Source organism: Rhinoderma darwinii, chromosome 2, assembly GCF_050947455.1.
Source record: "Rhinoderma darwinii isolate aRhiDar2 chromosome 2, aRhiDar2.hap1, whole genome shotgun sequence".
Lineage (NCBI taxonomy): Eukaryota > Metazoa > Chordata > Amphibia > Anura > Rhinodermatidae > Rhinoderma > Rhinoderma darwinii.
Genome location: NC_134688.1, coordinates 479,613,003 through 479,625,596, shown reverse-complemented (window position 1 = coordinate 479,625,596; position 12,594 = coordinate 479,613,003). Strand labels below are relative to the sequence as shown.

At 52.7% G+C, this 12,594-nt stretch overlaps 1 protein-coding gene across 8 annotated transcripts in view; it reads left to right on the top strand.

Moving 5' to 3' along the window:
* Positions 1-12,594, top strand: part of STXBP5L (syntaxin binding protein 5L) — a 310,211-nt gene that overhangs the window by 141,830 nt on the left and 155,787 nt on the right. The window lies entirely within an intron of this gene.

The following is a 12,594-nucleotide window of genomic DNA, read 5'->3' as shown; positions in this document are numbered from 1 at the left end:
ATCTGGAGGGACTCTGCAATGTTCAAAGAGAAAATAATCATACAGTGATCGGAGAACTCCACCTCAACAACGGACACTGGTGAAGAGATGGCTTCCTCCTTCAAAAAAAACCTGTCTATCCTAGACCTACAACTACCTCTACGATAGGTGAAACCCGAGTGGCCTGGGGTATGCCTGATGTGGATATCCACCAGGCGAGCATCGCTAACTATATTTTTTAATGCTACACTATCGTAGGTCAATTTTTTATCTCCGGAACCTCCTCTATCTCGGGGCCTCACGACAGTATTGAAGTCCCCTCCAAAGATAACTTGTCGACCTGAAAAAAGGAAAGGCTTAATCCTCATGAAGAGACTTTTACGGTCCCATTTGCTCTGGGGTCCGTATATATTGATTAGTCTTAATTCCTGTCCCCTCATGAGGACATCTAAGATCAAGCACCTCCCCATTTCTAACTCAATCATCCGTCGGCATGTTACCGGTGCGGTGAAAAGGACCGCCACTCCGCTATAGGGCTCAGCCGCAAGAGACCAGTAGGAGGGCCCGCGTCGCCACTCCCTCCTAGATTTAACGACGTCTGCCAAAAGTGACAGCCTGGTCTCCTGCAAAAACAAAATGTCGGCTTCAACTCGGCCAAGAAAATCAAAGGCTGCAAATCTCGCCCTATCTGACTTAATGCTGGCAACGTTAATTGATGCCAGCGTCAACGGAGTGGGTGCCGCCATCATGGATGTTTGAGTTAGACGGCTTTCTTCTTCCCACCCCCCCCTCTATCTGATGAGGACCCCCCTTCTTTGCCTCGCTTCTTGCAAACTGAGGAGTCCATATTCACCACCCTATTCCCATCTTCATCCCCAAGTACCGGGTCAACCTCCCCCTCTGGGGGCAACGGCCCCTGCAGCAGGGGAGGCTCAACGACTCTAGGGTGCCCTACCATGCCCTCCCTCTTAGTATGAGAGGCTGGAATGTCCACGAGAGCATGGTATCGATCAGTAGAGCGCACCAGGGGGGTACAGGATTTACCTTCCTGGGCCAGGGCGGGGCCAGATGTATTTGGCCCTTGGGTTTTGCCCGGTGTCCCTTTTGCTGTAGGCTGAGTCCTCTCTTCCTCTCCCACACTTTCATAGTGGGAGGACTGAGAGTCCTCAGCCCTCTGCTCCCTTTGGATCCTCCTCATCTCCCCATTCAATTCGGCCTCCCCAGGGGCATCAGATTCAGGGGGGGCATCCAGATCCGAATCAGAGGTTGTCCCAGTTTCCTGGAGCGCCCTCCAAATCCTCTCCTTCCTTCGCTTCTCCGCCCTTCTCTGGCGAGAAGGGGGACCCTTCTTTGCATTCTTCCCTTGCCCCTGTGCCCCATCGTCCCTGCCCGCACCCTCACCCACGGAGGCCTCCCTCCTTTCATCCTCCGCAGGTTTGGAACAAGCATTGACAACAGAGCGAGGACACCGACTGAACGGGTGACCTAAGTCACCACACAGGTTGCACCGAATACGGTCACACGATGCGGCTAGATGACCAATCCCCCCACAATGAGCACACTTCTGCACCTTGCAGCCTGCACTCAAATGTGAGGGGTCGCCACACCGGTGACACAACTTCGGCTGCCCCTGGTAGAAGACAAGGATCCGATCTCTTCCCAGGAAAGCAGACGATGGTATGTGGGACACCGTCTGTCCCAGACGCTTTAATTTAACCATGAACGTCCAGGCCCCTGACCAGATGCCAAACTCATCCATGTTCTTCCGTGGCATCTCTACTACCTCTCCGTACCTTCCCAACCAGGTCATGATATCAATACAAGAGAGTGACTCATTACGGGTAAGAACGGTCACTCTCTTGGGACCACTTTGGCGAGAAATTGCTTGTGCAGCAAAGTCTCGCCAGCCAGGCTCGTCCTTCATCAGCTCGTAGTTCCCCCAGAAGACCTCAAGGCCCCCTAGGTGAACAAAGCTGATGTCAAACTCGACCGAGCCATGAGGATGTATCAAGGCAAAGATGTCACTCGCCTTGAAGCCCATCCCCAGCAGCAGCTCCACCACCCTCTTTCTGGGAGGGCACGCATCATTGCCACGCCACCGGAGACGGACCACATTCCTCCTGGCTACAGCCTGCCCGGCTGTTGGGAGCGACCACTGATCTCCTCGTTGCTCTCGGAAGGCATTTAGACCATATCTGTCTATCCAGAAAGACAGGTCCTTCTGCACTCCCCCTATGGTTAGGGTTTGCTTTCCCTCTCTTAAAGCGTCCAAGAGACGTTGTTGCAAGTTACCGTCCCCGGACCTTGAGGATGAAGATGGGTGGGCCCGCTGTCCCCCCGCTGCCACACCAGCATAAGACCTGCCGGATGTCACAGCAAGAGGAGCGCCAGGCCCATTGCCCCTGGTTGATAGCCCATCCCCACCACCCACCACCTCACCACCTACAGACACAGCACTCAACACCCCATTACCAGCAGACACTCCAGCAACTTTATTTACAGACACCTGCATACCCCCAGCAGTTCCCACATCCACAGCCGCAACTTTTTTATTTAACCCACCAGGTCCCCCTGCAGTCATCCTTCTGGCCAGGCCTGGTCCTATGTTATGTATTTTTCCTGTACATTTTGTGTGGGTAGACACTGCTTCAGTCTCCGCATCATCAGGCACCTTTGCAGGGACGCCACCAGATGTTATAAGCGGTGTCCCCGCTGTGCCCTCCGCCTCATTAACCTCCATCTTTTCTATGTGCGGAACATTTTTGGGAAAGGGGCCACCGCCGCCCCCGACGCCAGCAGCCCCCTTCTCGCCTACACCACTTTTCAGTGATGCGGACGAAGGAGCCACTGATGTCACTGGAGCCGCCTCCGGCGCCGGACCACTCCCCCCTCCCACAGAGGAGTCGCCAACAGAGCCGGAGCCCCCTCTGTGACCGCCCTTGTCCGGAACGTCTGACGGCTTTACTGCGACACCGACAGACTTCCGGCTTTCAGACACCACATCCGGTTTCTGGTTTACCCGTTCTCCAGACCGCTGACTCGCATCAGAGACCAGTTTCCCGGGCTCGCCATTAACCGGACACGGGGACACACCCCCTGGCGTCACCAGGCCACCAGTACCGCCCCCTTTGCAGGGGTTGGCGTCTGGCGCCATTTTGACCACCACGTGTTCTAATGCCGGACCCGTAACACTCTCCCCGCATTCCCGCTCCAGCCCCACTGCAGAGGCTTGAGCTGGGGGTCTTGCGGGACCTGCGCTCTGATCCTGACTTTCATCAGGCTCAGAGCACAGGAAGGATCTTGCTGTATACACCATTTTAAATGAACCTTCAGCAGATTTTTTTTCCTTTGTCTTTTTTTTCTTCTTAAATTTTTTTTTCTTTTGCTTTTCCTCCTCTGCGGGTAACTCCGCACCAAAACAAAATCCCTGGAAGGATACCGGCGACTCCACGTTACGGATCTGTGTAAGTAATCCTGGAGGCCGCTCACTGTCAGTATCAAAACTCTCCTGATTTCTCCCAGCTGTGAGTCCACCCTCCTCCTCCTCACTGCTCCTGGGTGCATCAGAATCTGAGCCTTCTCTGGACTTTGCATTCTCATGTTCCATTTTCTCCCCCACAATTTCCTTTGCTGTGTCTGGGGCTCTGCTGTCTTCCTCCACACTTTCTATTTTTATAGGTTCTGCCATCTCGGCAAATCTCTCTTCATTTTTTAATTTTTCACCAAACACCCCTCCGCCTGCCAAAATCTCCTCACGTCTCTCTTCCACTTCTTTTATTTCCTCCAACAAGGATTTCACATTTAAAAGGTATCGGGACCTCTTACCTCCTGAGGCTTTTGCAGCTCTTCCTCTGGCGACCGCCAAGTCCGCACGGAGCCGTTGCAGCGACTTCCTGAGGGCCCGATACTCCTCCAACCGCATAGCCAGACGGGAGCTGAAGTTCTCCACCGTCTCTCCGGTCCTCAGCTATCCCCATTCCTCCACACGACCGTCATCCAAATGTCCGGACGGCGCTGGTCCTTCTCCAGATGACAACACCTCGATCACCCTGCCGGACCGCGTCTCCATACCCTTATCCAGGGTTCCAGCGTCAGGGGGAGCCAGGACAGCCTTGCCCCGAGATGATCTCCTCACCCCCGCGACTGTTTGCATATTCCCAGCCAGCTGGGATGACCCTCTACCCCCCGCTGGCATGCTCCGGGAGGTAGAGGTCTGAGGCTCCATCCTAGGATGGAACCCCCCTCAGGGTACTTTCCAAGCCCAGGCAGATGGTATGAGGCCTGGGCAGATAGAATAAGGAAAGTCCCTGGATCCAAGGCCTGCACGGTAGTCTCAGCAGCTCTCTCCACACCTCCTACTCCACCCACTCCAGAGCTGCACTGACTATTCTGCTGGTGGAGTCACTGTGTACATACATTACATTACTTATCCTGTACTGATCCTGAGTTATATCCTGTATTATACACCAGAGCTGCACTCACTATTCTGCTGGTGGAGTCACTGTACATACATTACATTACTTATCCTGTACTGATCCTGAGTTACATCCTGTATTATACTCCAGAGCTGCACTCACTATTCTGCTGGTGGAGTCACTGTGTACATACATTACATTACTTATCCTGTACTGATCCTGAGTTATATCCTGTATTATACACCAGAGCTGCACTCACTATTCTGCTGGTGGAGTCACTGTACATACATTACATTACTTATCCTGTACTGATCCTGAGTTACATCCTGTATTATACTCCAGAGCTGTACTCACTATTCTGCTGGTGGAGTCGCTGTGTACATACATTACATTACTTCTCCTGTACTGATCCTGAGTTACATCCTGTATTATACTCCAGAGCTGCACTCACTATTCTGCTGGTGGAGTCACTGTGTACATACATTACATTACTTATCCTGTACTGATCCTGAGTTACATGCTGTATTATACACCAGAGCTTCACTCACTATTCTGCTGGTGGAGTCACTGTGTACATACATTACTTATCCTGTACTGATCCTGAGTTATATCCTGTATTATACTCCAGAGCTGCACTCACTATTCTGCTGGTGGAGTCACTGTGTACATACATTACATTACTTATCCTGTACTGATCCTGAGTTACAGCCTGTATTATACTCCAGAGCTGCACTCACTATTCTGCTGGTGGAGTCACTGTACATACATTACATTACTTATCCTGTACTGATCCTGAGTTACATCCTGTATTATACTCCAGAGCTGCACTCACTATTCTGCTTGTGGAGTCGCTGTGTACATACATTACATTACTTATCCTGTACTGATCCGGAGTTACATCCTGTATTATACTCCAGAGCTGCACTCACTATTCTGCTGGTGGAGTCACTGTGTACATACATTACATTACTTATCCTGTACTGATCCTGAGTTACATCCTGTATTATACTCCAGAGCTGCACTCACTATTCTGCTGGTGGAGTCACTGTGTACATACATTACTTATCCTGTACTGATCCTGAGTTACATCCTGTATTATACTCCAGAGCTGCACTCCCTATTCTGCTGGTGGAGTCACTGTGTACATACATTACATTACTTATCCTGTACTGATCCGGAGTTATATCCTGTATTATACTCCAGAGCTGCACTCACTATTCTGCTGGTGGAGTCACTGTGTACATACATTACATTACTTATCCTGTACTGATCCTGAGTTACATCCTGTATTATACTCCAGAGCTGCACTCACTATTCTGCTGGTGGAGTCACCGTGTACATACATTACATTACTTATGCTGTACTGATCCTGAGTTACATCCTGTATTATACTCCAGAGCTGCACTCACTATTCTGCTGCTGGAGTCACTGTGTACATACATTACATTACTTATCCTGTACTGATCCTGAGTTACATCCTGTATTATACTCCAGAGCTGCACTCACTATTCTGCTAGTGGAGTCACTGTGTACATACATTACTTATCCTGTACTGATCCGGAGTTATATCCTGTATTATACTCCAGAGCTGCACTCAATGTAAGAATAATCAGCATTGATTGTCTTTTACATTAATAGTCATCATTACGTTTGTGGTCAGCTTAGGGAGATAGATGAAGGATGTCGCACTGGAGCGTTAGAACGTTATTACGGCATGGCCCAGTCCTCATTAATACACATTATATATTAATATTTCCTGATATTTCGGTTGTTTCCACTGCACAATACACAAACTCCCGGCTGCCAAATATAATAAAAGAGGCGACATATCCGCGTTCAGAGCCGTTGGCAGCTCCTGCTTTTTATTCATTTTATTTGCTTATCCGTGTTTGCTTCTTTTTGTCTTATGTCACCTTTGTTTTAAATTCTTGTCCTTGTAAAGAACTTGAACGACTTAAAGGAAAACTACCACAAGTGAAGCGCCTATAACAAACGTGAAAATACAAGAGAAAGTTCTTCTGTCCTGTGCCCCATGAGAACACTCCCTGCCTGTAATCTGGCGTTTATCAGCCTTGTCATAGGGACACGGGGAGAAGTATAAAAGCTGGAGCAACCAATGAGATGACGGAAAAGGAGCAACGTGATTGGATGAAATACGAAACGGCTTTAATTTTCCTTGTAATGTTGCTCTAGTTTTTATGCGTCTTCCCCACCATTATGTGGCTTCAAACCACCATCCACATCAATATCCGCATCCTGCCGGTGTCAATATGTGAGGACATTGAGACGGATGGTGATTTAGGGGCGCACACCTGCCTTGTAATGAATGGCGTACGAGCTCTCAGGTACACTGTCATTGCCCTCTGTAAGGTGGAACCCCCACCTATCAGACACGTACGTATATCTTGTGGATATACTGTACCATAAATGTCTTTACTTGGAAAATCCCTTTAAGGAGGAGAGTTGTATCAAAGCATAACTAAGCAGGGGGGTCAATCAGCTGGGAGACATATGGATTATTACCCAGCTTTCCCAGACACAGATATAACTAAGACTCCAGGACTGATGCGTACTGTGTTCATGTATAGTCTTGTTCTATAGTAATTACGGTATATTTAGTGGAGTTTTATCCGCTTTATATTGTCCAATCCCCCGGCGTCCAGCGTGTATATTAGGAAGGCAGGAGGTTCTCTGCTTGGATTTATGAACGAGGGCAGGATTATAAATTCTTCGTACGTTATCACTTCCCCCACAATGCGCGCGGCCTGATCCGTACGTATTAAATGTGGCAGATATTGACTTGTGCTGGGAGTGATGAACTCGCTCACTGTATTGTAGTCTGCACATGTGATGGGTCTGTATGTAACGTGCCATCGGCCACAGACTGTCAGGGCTTGCTGGGACTTGTAGTTTTGCAACAGCTGTAAAACTGCTGGTTGGAGACCGCTGTTCTGTGGTATATATTACTATTCGTCAGTGTGGCGAAAGCGGGTCAGTGGGGGTCGGTTTACGCCAAGAGAAAGTGGGCGATAGATTCAGGCGACAGATTAACAGTGGACAAGCCACAGCGGCGCGTTTATTAACAGGGACAGACACACACAGAACCAATGCATCGCTGCTTCTCCCCTCTGGGCTGGATGGGACAGGCTACCTCACTATGGGGTCTCTCCACTGTACCTTTCATCCTTTGGGGTGTCTCCAGATCCTCCTTAGTTAGATGGGACTCCAGCACTTGTCCTCTATTACTGTCCCTAGGTCAGGTACCATCTCTGAGGTAGACAGCCCCTGCCTGCAGCTCACACTGCTATCTCATCCTCTCCTGGGCAGCAACTAACTCAGTTCTCACACAGCACCACAATATCCCTCACTCACCCCTCCCTCAGGAATCAGGCTTCCTGCTCTTGCCCCCTCCTTTTTCTTATTTACATTAGATAAGTTCCCGCTCTCAGTCTGTGACTCATTCTCCTACAGTGTAAGATTAACCCTAGAGGGGAGGACATTGAAGCAGCACTGAATACAATACAATATAAAACAACTGGTTATCAAACATAACGTAATGCAGTTTGAGGGGACATATCCCCATCTAGCACCGGGCGCCATCTAAGCTATGGCACCCGGATGGCGGGAGTGCGACGGTTTGCGGCAGGCTTAACCTTTATCTGGGTACAGTGCCTGTAACCGTCACCCGTTCCGCCACAGACCTCCCCCAGCTTAGATCCAGAATCAGTCCTGCTGACCCTCTGTCGGGTCAGTGATGAGATCTGGGCCCGGTGCTGTCAGTCTCCGCCCATCAGTGTCCTGCTGCCGAGAGAGTCCATCAGCATTCCCGTGGTCCCGGCCCTTTTTATGAGAGATGGTAAAGTTATAGGATTGTAAGGCCAGGCTCCACCGTAGTAAACGCCCATTGTCCCCGGCGGTTCGGTTCAACCAACTGAGAGGACTGTGGTCTGTGACTATGGTGAACTCCCTCCCATAAACGTAGGGCTGGAGCTTCTTTAGAGCCCACACGACAGCCAGGCACTCCTTCTCAATGGTTGCGTATGCCCTCTCTCGGTCCAGCAACTTCCGGGAGAGGTACGCGACCGGGTGTTCGTGGCCCGCCTGGTCCACTTGGCTCAGTACCGCTCCCAGCCCGACGTCTGAGGCATCGGTTTGGACTATGAACCGCCGGTGGAAGTCAGGGGCAGCCAGGACAGGGGAGGTGGAGAGGGCAGTCTTAAGGCTCCCGAAGGCCGCCTCACAGTCAGGGGACCAGGGCATCAGTCGACTGAACCTTTTGGACGTCAAGTCGGTCAAGGGCTTGGCCAGGGTACTATACTGCGGGATGAATTTTCGGTAGTACCCTGTGACTCCCAGAAAGGCCCTAACCTGATTCTGGTTGGCCGGCCGGGGCCATTGGAGAATGGCCTCCACCTTGGCCGGCTCGGGGCGGATCTGTCCGCTGCCCACTCGGTGCCCCAGGTAGGCGACTTCTGCCATCCCCATCTGGCACTTGTCGGGGCGGATGGTGAGGCCGGCGTACCGGATGCGCTCCAGGATCTGCGCCACGTGCCCCAAGTGTTCCTCCCAAGTCTTGCTAAAGATAGCGATATCGTCCAGGTAGGCCTGGGCAAACTCCTGACACCCCACGAGGATCCGGTCGACCACCCTCTGGAAGGTCGCGGGGGCGTTCTTCATCCCGAATGGCATGCACGTAAATTCAAACGGGCCGAACGGGTTGATGAACGCCGAGCGCTCTTGGGCTTCCTTTGTCAGAGGAATCTGCCAGTAGCCCTTGCTGAGATCCAGAGTGGACACGAAGCGTGCCCCTCCCAGCCTATCGAGCAGCTCATCAGTCCGGGGCATCGGATAGGCATCCGTAACGGTTACCTCGTTCAGCCGCCGGTAGTCTAAACAGAACCTCGTGGTTTTGTCCTTCTTGGGGACCAACACAACGCCGGCGGCCCAAGGACTGTGAGATGGTACAATGACCCCCATCTCCAGCATTTCTTCTACTTCTTTCCTCATCGCGGTCAGCACTGAGGGAGCCACTCGGAACGCGGGCTGCCTCAGGGGTCGGGCTCCTCCAGTGTCGACCTCGTGAGCGACTAGGGAGGTACGTCCGGGGGACGCGGTGAACAGGGCCTCCTGGGCTGCTAACACCTCCCCCATCTCCCTACTCTGCAAGCGCGATAGCTGGACTTCAAGCTGCACATCTGCCAGCCCTGTCTGGCGTCGGGCCTCTGCCAGTAGGTCAGGGATGCGGTCCACGTCAGGGTTGTCCATGGGCGGGCAGCATATCGCGACCGCTCCTACCTCCCTTACCACATAGGCCTTGAGCCGGTTTATGTGGTAGTTCCGTACCCGCTTTTCTGCCTTGTCGTGGGCTACTAGGTAGTTCATCGTCCCCTGTCGCCCCACTACAGTGTACGGTCCAGCCCAATTGGCCTCCAACTTGTTGCCTCGTACTGGCGCGAGGACCAGTACCTTCTCCCCCACCCCCAGCTCTCGGGGTCGGGCGCTACGGTTGTACTCGTCCCGTTGACGGCTTCGAGCTACTTCCAATCGCTGATGGGCCAAATCCATCAGCCGTGCTAGGCGCTCCCGCATTTGGCTCACATAGTCTACTACCGGGATCTCCGTGCTTGCAAACTTCCCTTCTCAACCTTCCCGGACTAAGTCCAAGGGTCCCCGGGCCCGCCTCGCGAACAGCAACTCGAATGGGGAGTGCCCGGTAGACTCCTGCGGCACCTCTCGATAGGCAAAGAGAAGCTGCTGCAAGGAGCGGTCCCAGTCTCTCCCCTCCGAGTGGACGTATCGGAGTAGCAACTGCTTGAGGGTACCGTTGAACCTTTCACACAGTCCGTTCGTTTGGGGGTGGTAGGCGGTGGTTCTTAGAGAACTCACCCCGTGCCGATTCCAGAAGTCCTGCATGAGTTCTCCCTGGAATTGAGATCCCTGGTCTGTGAGTAACTCACGCGGGAACCCCACCCGGCTGAAGATGTCCATGAGTCCCTGGGCGACGTGCTCAGCATCTATGGAGGACAGAGCCACTGCGTCCGTGTATCTGGTAGCGAAGTCTACCAGGGTTAGGATGTAACGCTTTCCCCCTCGGCTGGGGGGATTTATGGGGCCAACCAGATCTATGGCCACCCGCTGGAAGGGCTCTCGGATGAGGGGCAGATGCCTGAGCGTCACCTTCAGGGGTGCTGGGGTGGCGGTTCGTGACCCAGGCACGAACGGGGACCTCCATCCTGGAGAGGAGTTGCTCCAAATGACGAGGTCCTCCAGGGCCTCCCGACTGAAGGCCTTCTTCCCCTCGGCCCACCTGGAGCAGCTTAAGCGGAGCTGGGCTGCCAGTTCCACATGGGTACTCTTGCCGGCGAGCGTCAAATTACGGAACCGCTCTCTGTAAGTCTCTGGGGTGATCGCATACCTCTTCAGCAGGGCGTCCCGGAGACAACCGTAGTCCCGTCCGTCCTCTGGACCTAGGCTCCGGTAGACTTCAAGGGCCCTCCCTTGCAGGCTGGGCCCCACGTAGCGAGCCCATTCGGTGGTGGGGATGTCATGCACCTGTAGCTGTGTCTCCAGCATGGTTAGGTGCGCATCGATATCCGTGGACGAAGGATCCAACTTGCGGAGGTCGTTGTATCGTAGTTGGGGTCTTCGGGGCCCGGCAGGGATTGGGGTTGTTGGTTCTGGGGGTGCCACTGCACGGGCCACGGCCCCAACGATGATCAGGCGCTCGGCCTCGGAGCTTTGAGGCCCCAGAGCGGTCAGCAGATCCCCCATCCGCAGGGCCTGGGCGTCCGAGATGGTGCTACGGCCGGTTTCCTGGCGACTGGCCGATTCTTCGGGGCAGTAGTCAACGTCACCCTCGGCCATCTCTCCCATCTCGGCCGGGTTCGCCAGGTCCCAGGCTTGGAGCTTCTCAATCAGCCGATCCTTGATGTCGCGGGACGAGAAGGCAATGCGCCGGAACCGGCACAGCTCTTGGAGTGTAATTCGGAGGTAGCTGCCATAGGGGACATCCTCTGCTCCGCCGGGAGGATCCATAGAGTCAGGCTCCATGACTGGGGATTTAGGTGCCTGTGGTCCCCCTGTACTGCAGCACGTGTGGCAGTCCGCTCTTGAGGTCTGGCTGCGAAGCGCCGGATGGTACCAGGGTACCTATCCCCTGCCGCTTCCCCAGGAACGGGCTGAATCTATCCCACCGCTGCCACCAAATTTGGCGAAACCGGGTCAGTGGGGGTCGGTTTACGCCAAGAGAATGTGGGCGATAGATTCAGGCGACACAGATTAACAGGGGACAAGCCACAACGGCGCGTTTATTAACAGGGACAGACACACACAGAACCAATGCATCGCTGCTTCTCCCCTCTGAGCTGGATGGGACAGGCTACCTCACTATGGGGTCTCTCCACTGTACCTTTCATCCTTTGGGGTGTCTCCAGATCCTCCTTAGTTAGATGGGACTCCAGCACTTGTCCTCTATTACTGTCCCTAGGTCAGGTACCATCTCTGAGGTAGACAGCCCCTGCCTGCAGCTCACACTGCTATCTCATCCTCTCCTGGGCAGCAACTAACTCAGTTCTCACACAGCACCACGATATCCCTCACTCACCCCTCCCTCAGGAATCAGGCTTTCTGCTCTTGCCCCCTCCTTTTTCTTATTTACATTAAACAAGTTCCCGCTCTCAGTCTGTGACTCATTCTCCTACAGTGTAAGATTAACCCTAGAGGGGAGGACATTGAAGCAGCACTGAATACAATGCAATATAAAACAACTGGTTATCAAACATAACGTAATGCAGTTTGAGGGGACATATCCCCATCTAGCACCGGGCGCCATCTAAGCTATGGCACCTGGATGGCGGGAGTGCGACGGTTTGCGGCAGGCTTAACCTTTATCTGGGTACAATGCCTGTAACCGTCACCCGTTCCGCCACAGTCAGTTATAATCTTAACCCTTTGACACCTTATGTTTTCTTTTGAAAAGTAGCACACATTTCCATCAAACACAGTGACTCCACCAGCAGAATAGTGAGTGCAGCTCCGGAGTATAATACAGGATGTAACTCAGGATCAGTACAGGATAAGTAATGTAATGTATGTACACAGTGACTCCACCAGCAGAATAGTGAGTGCAGCTCTGGAGTATAATACAGGATATAACTCAGGATCAGTACAGGATAAGTAATGTAATGTATGTACACAGTGA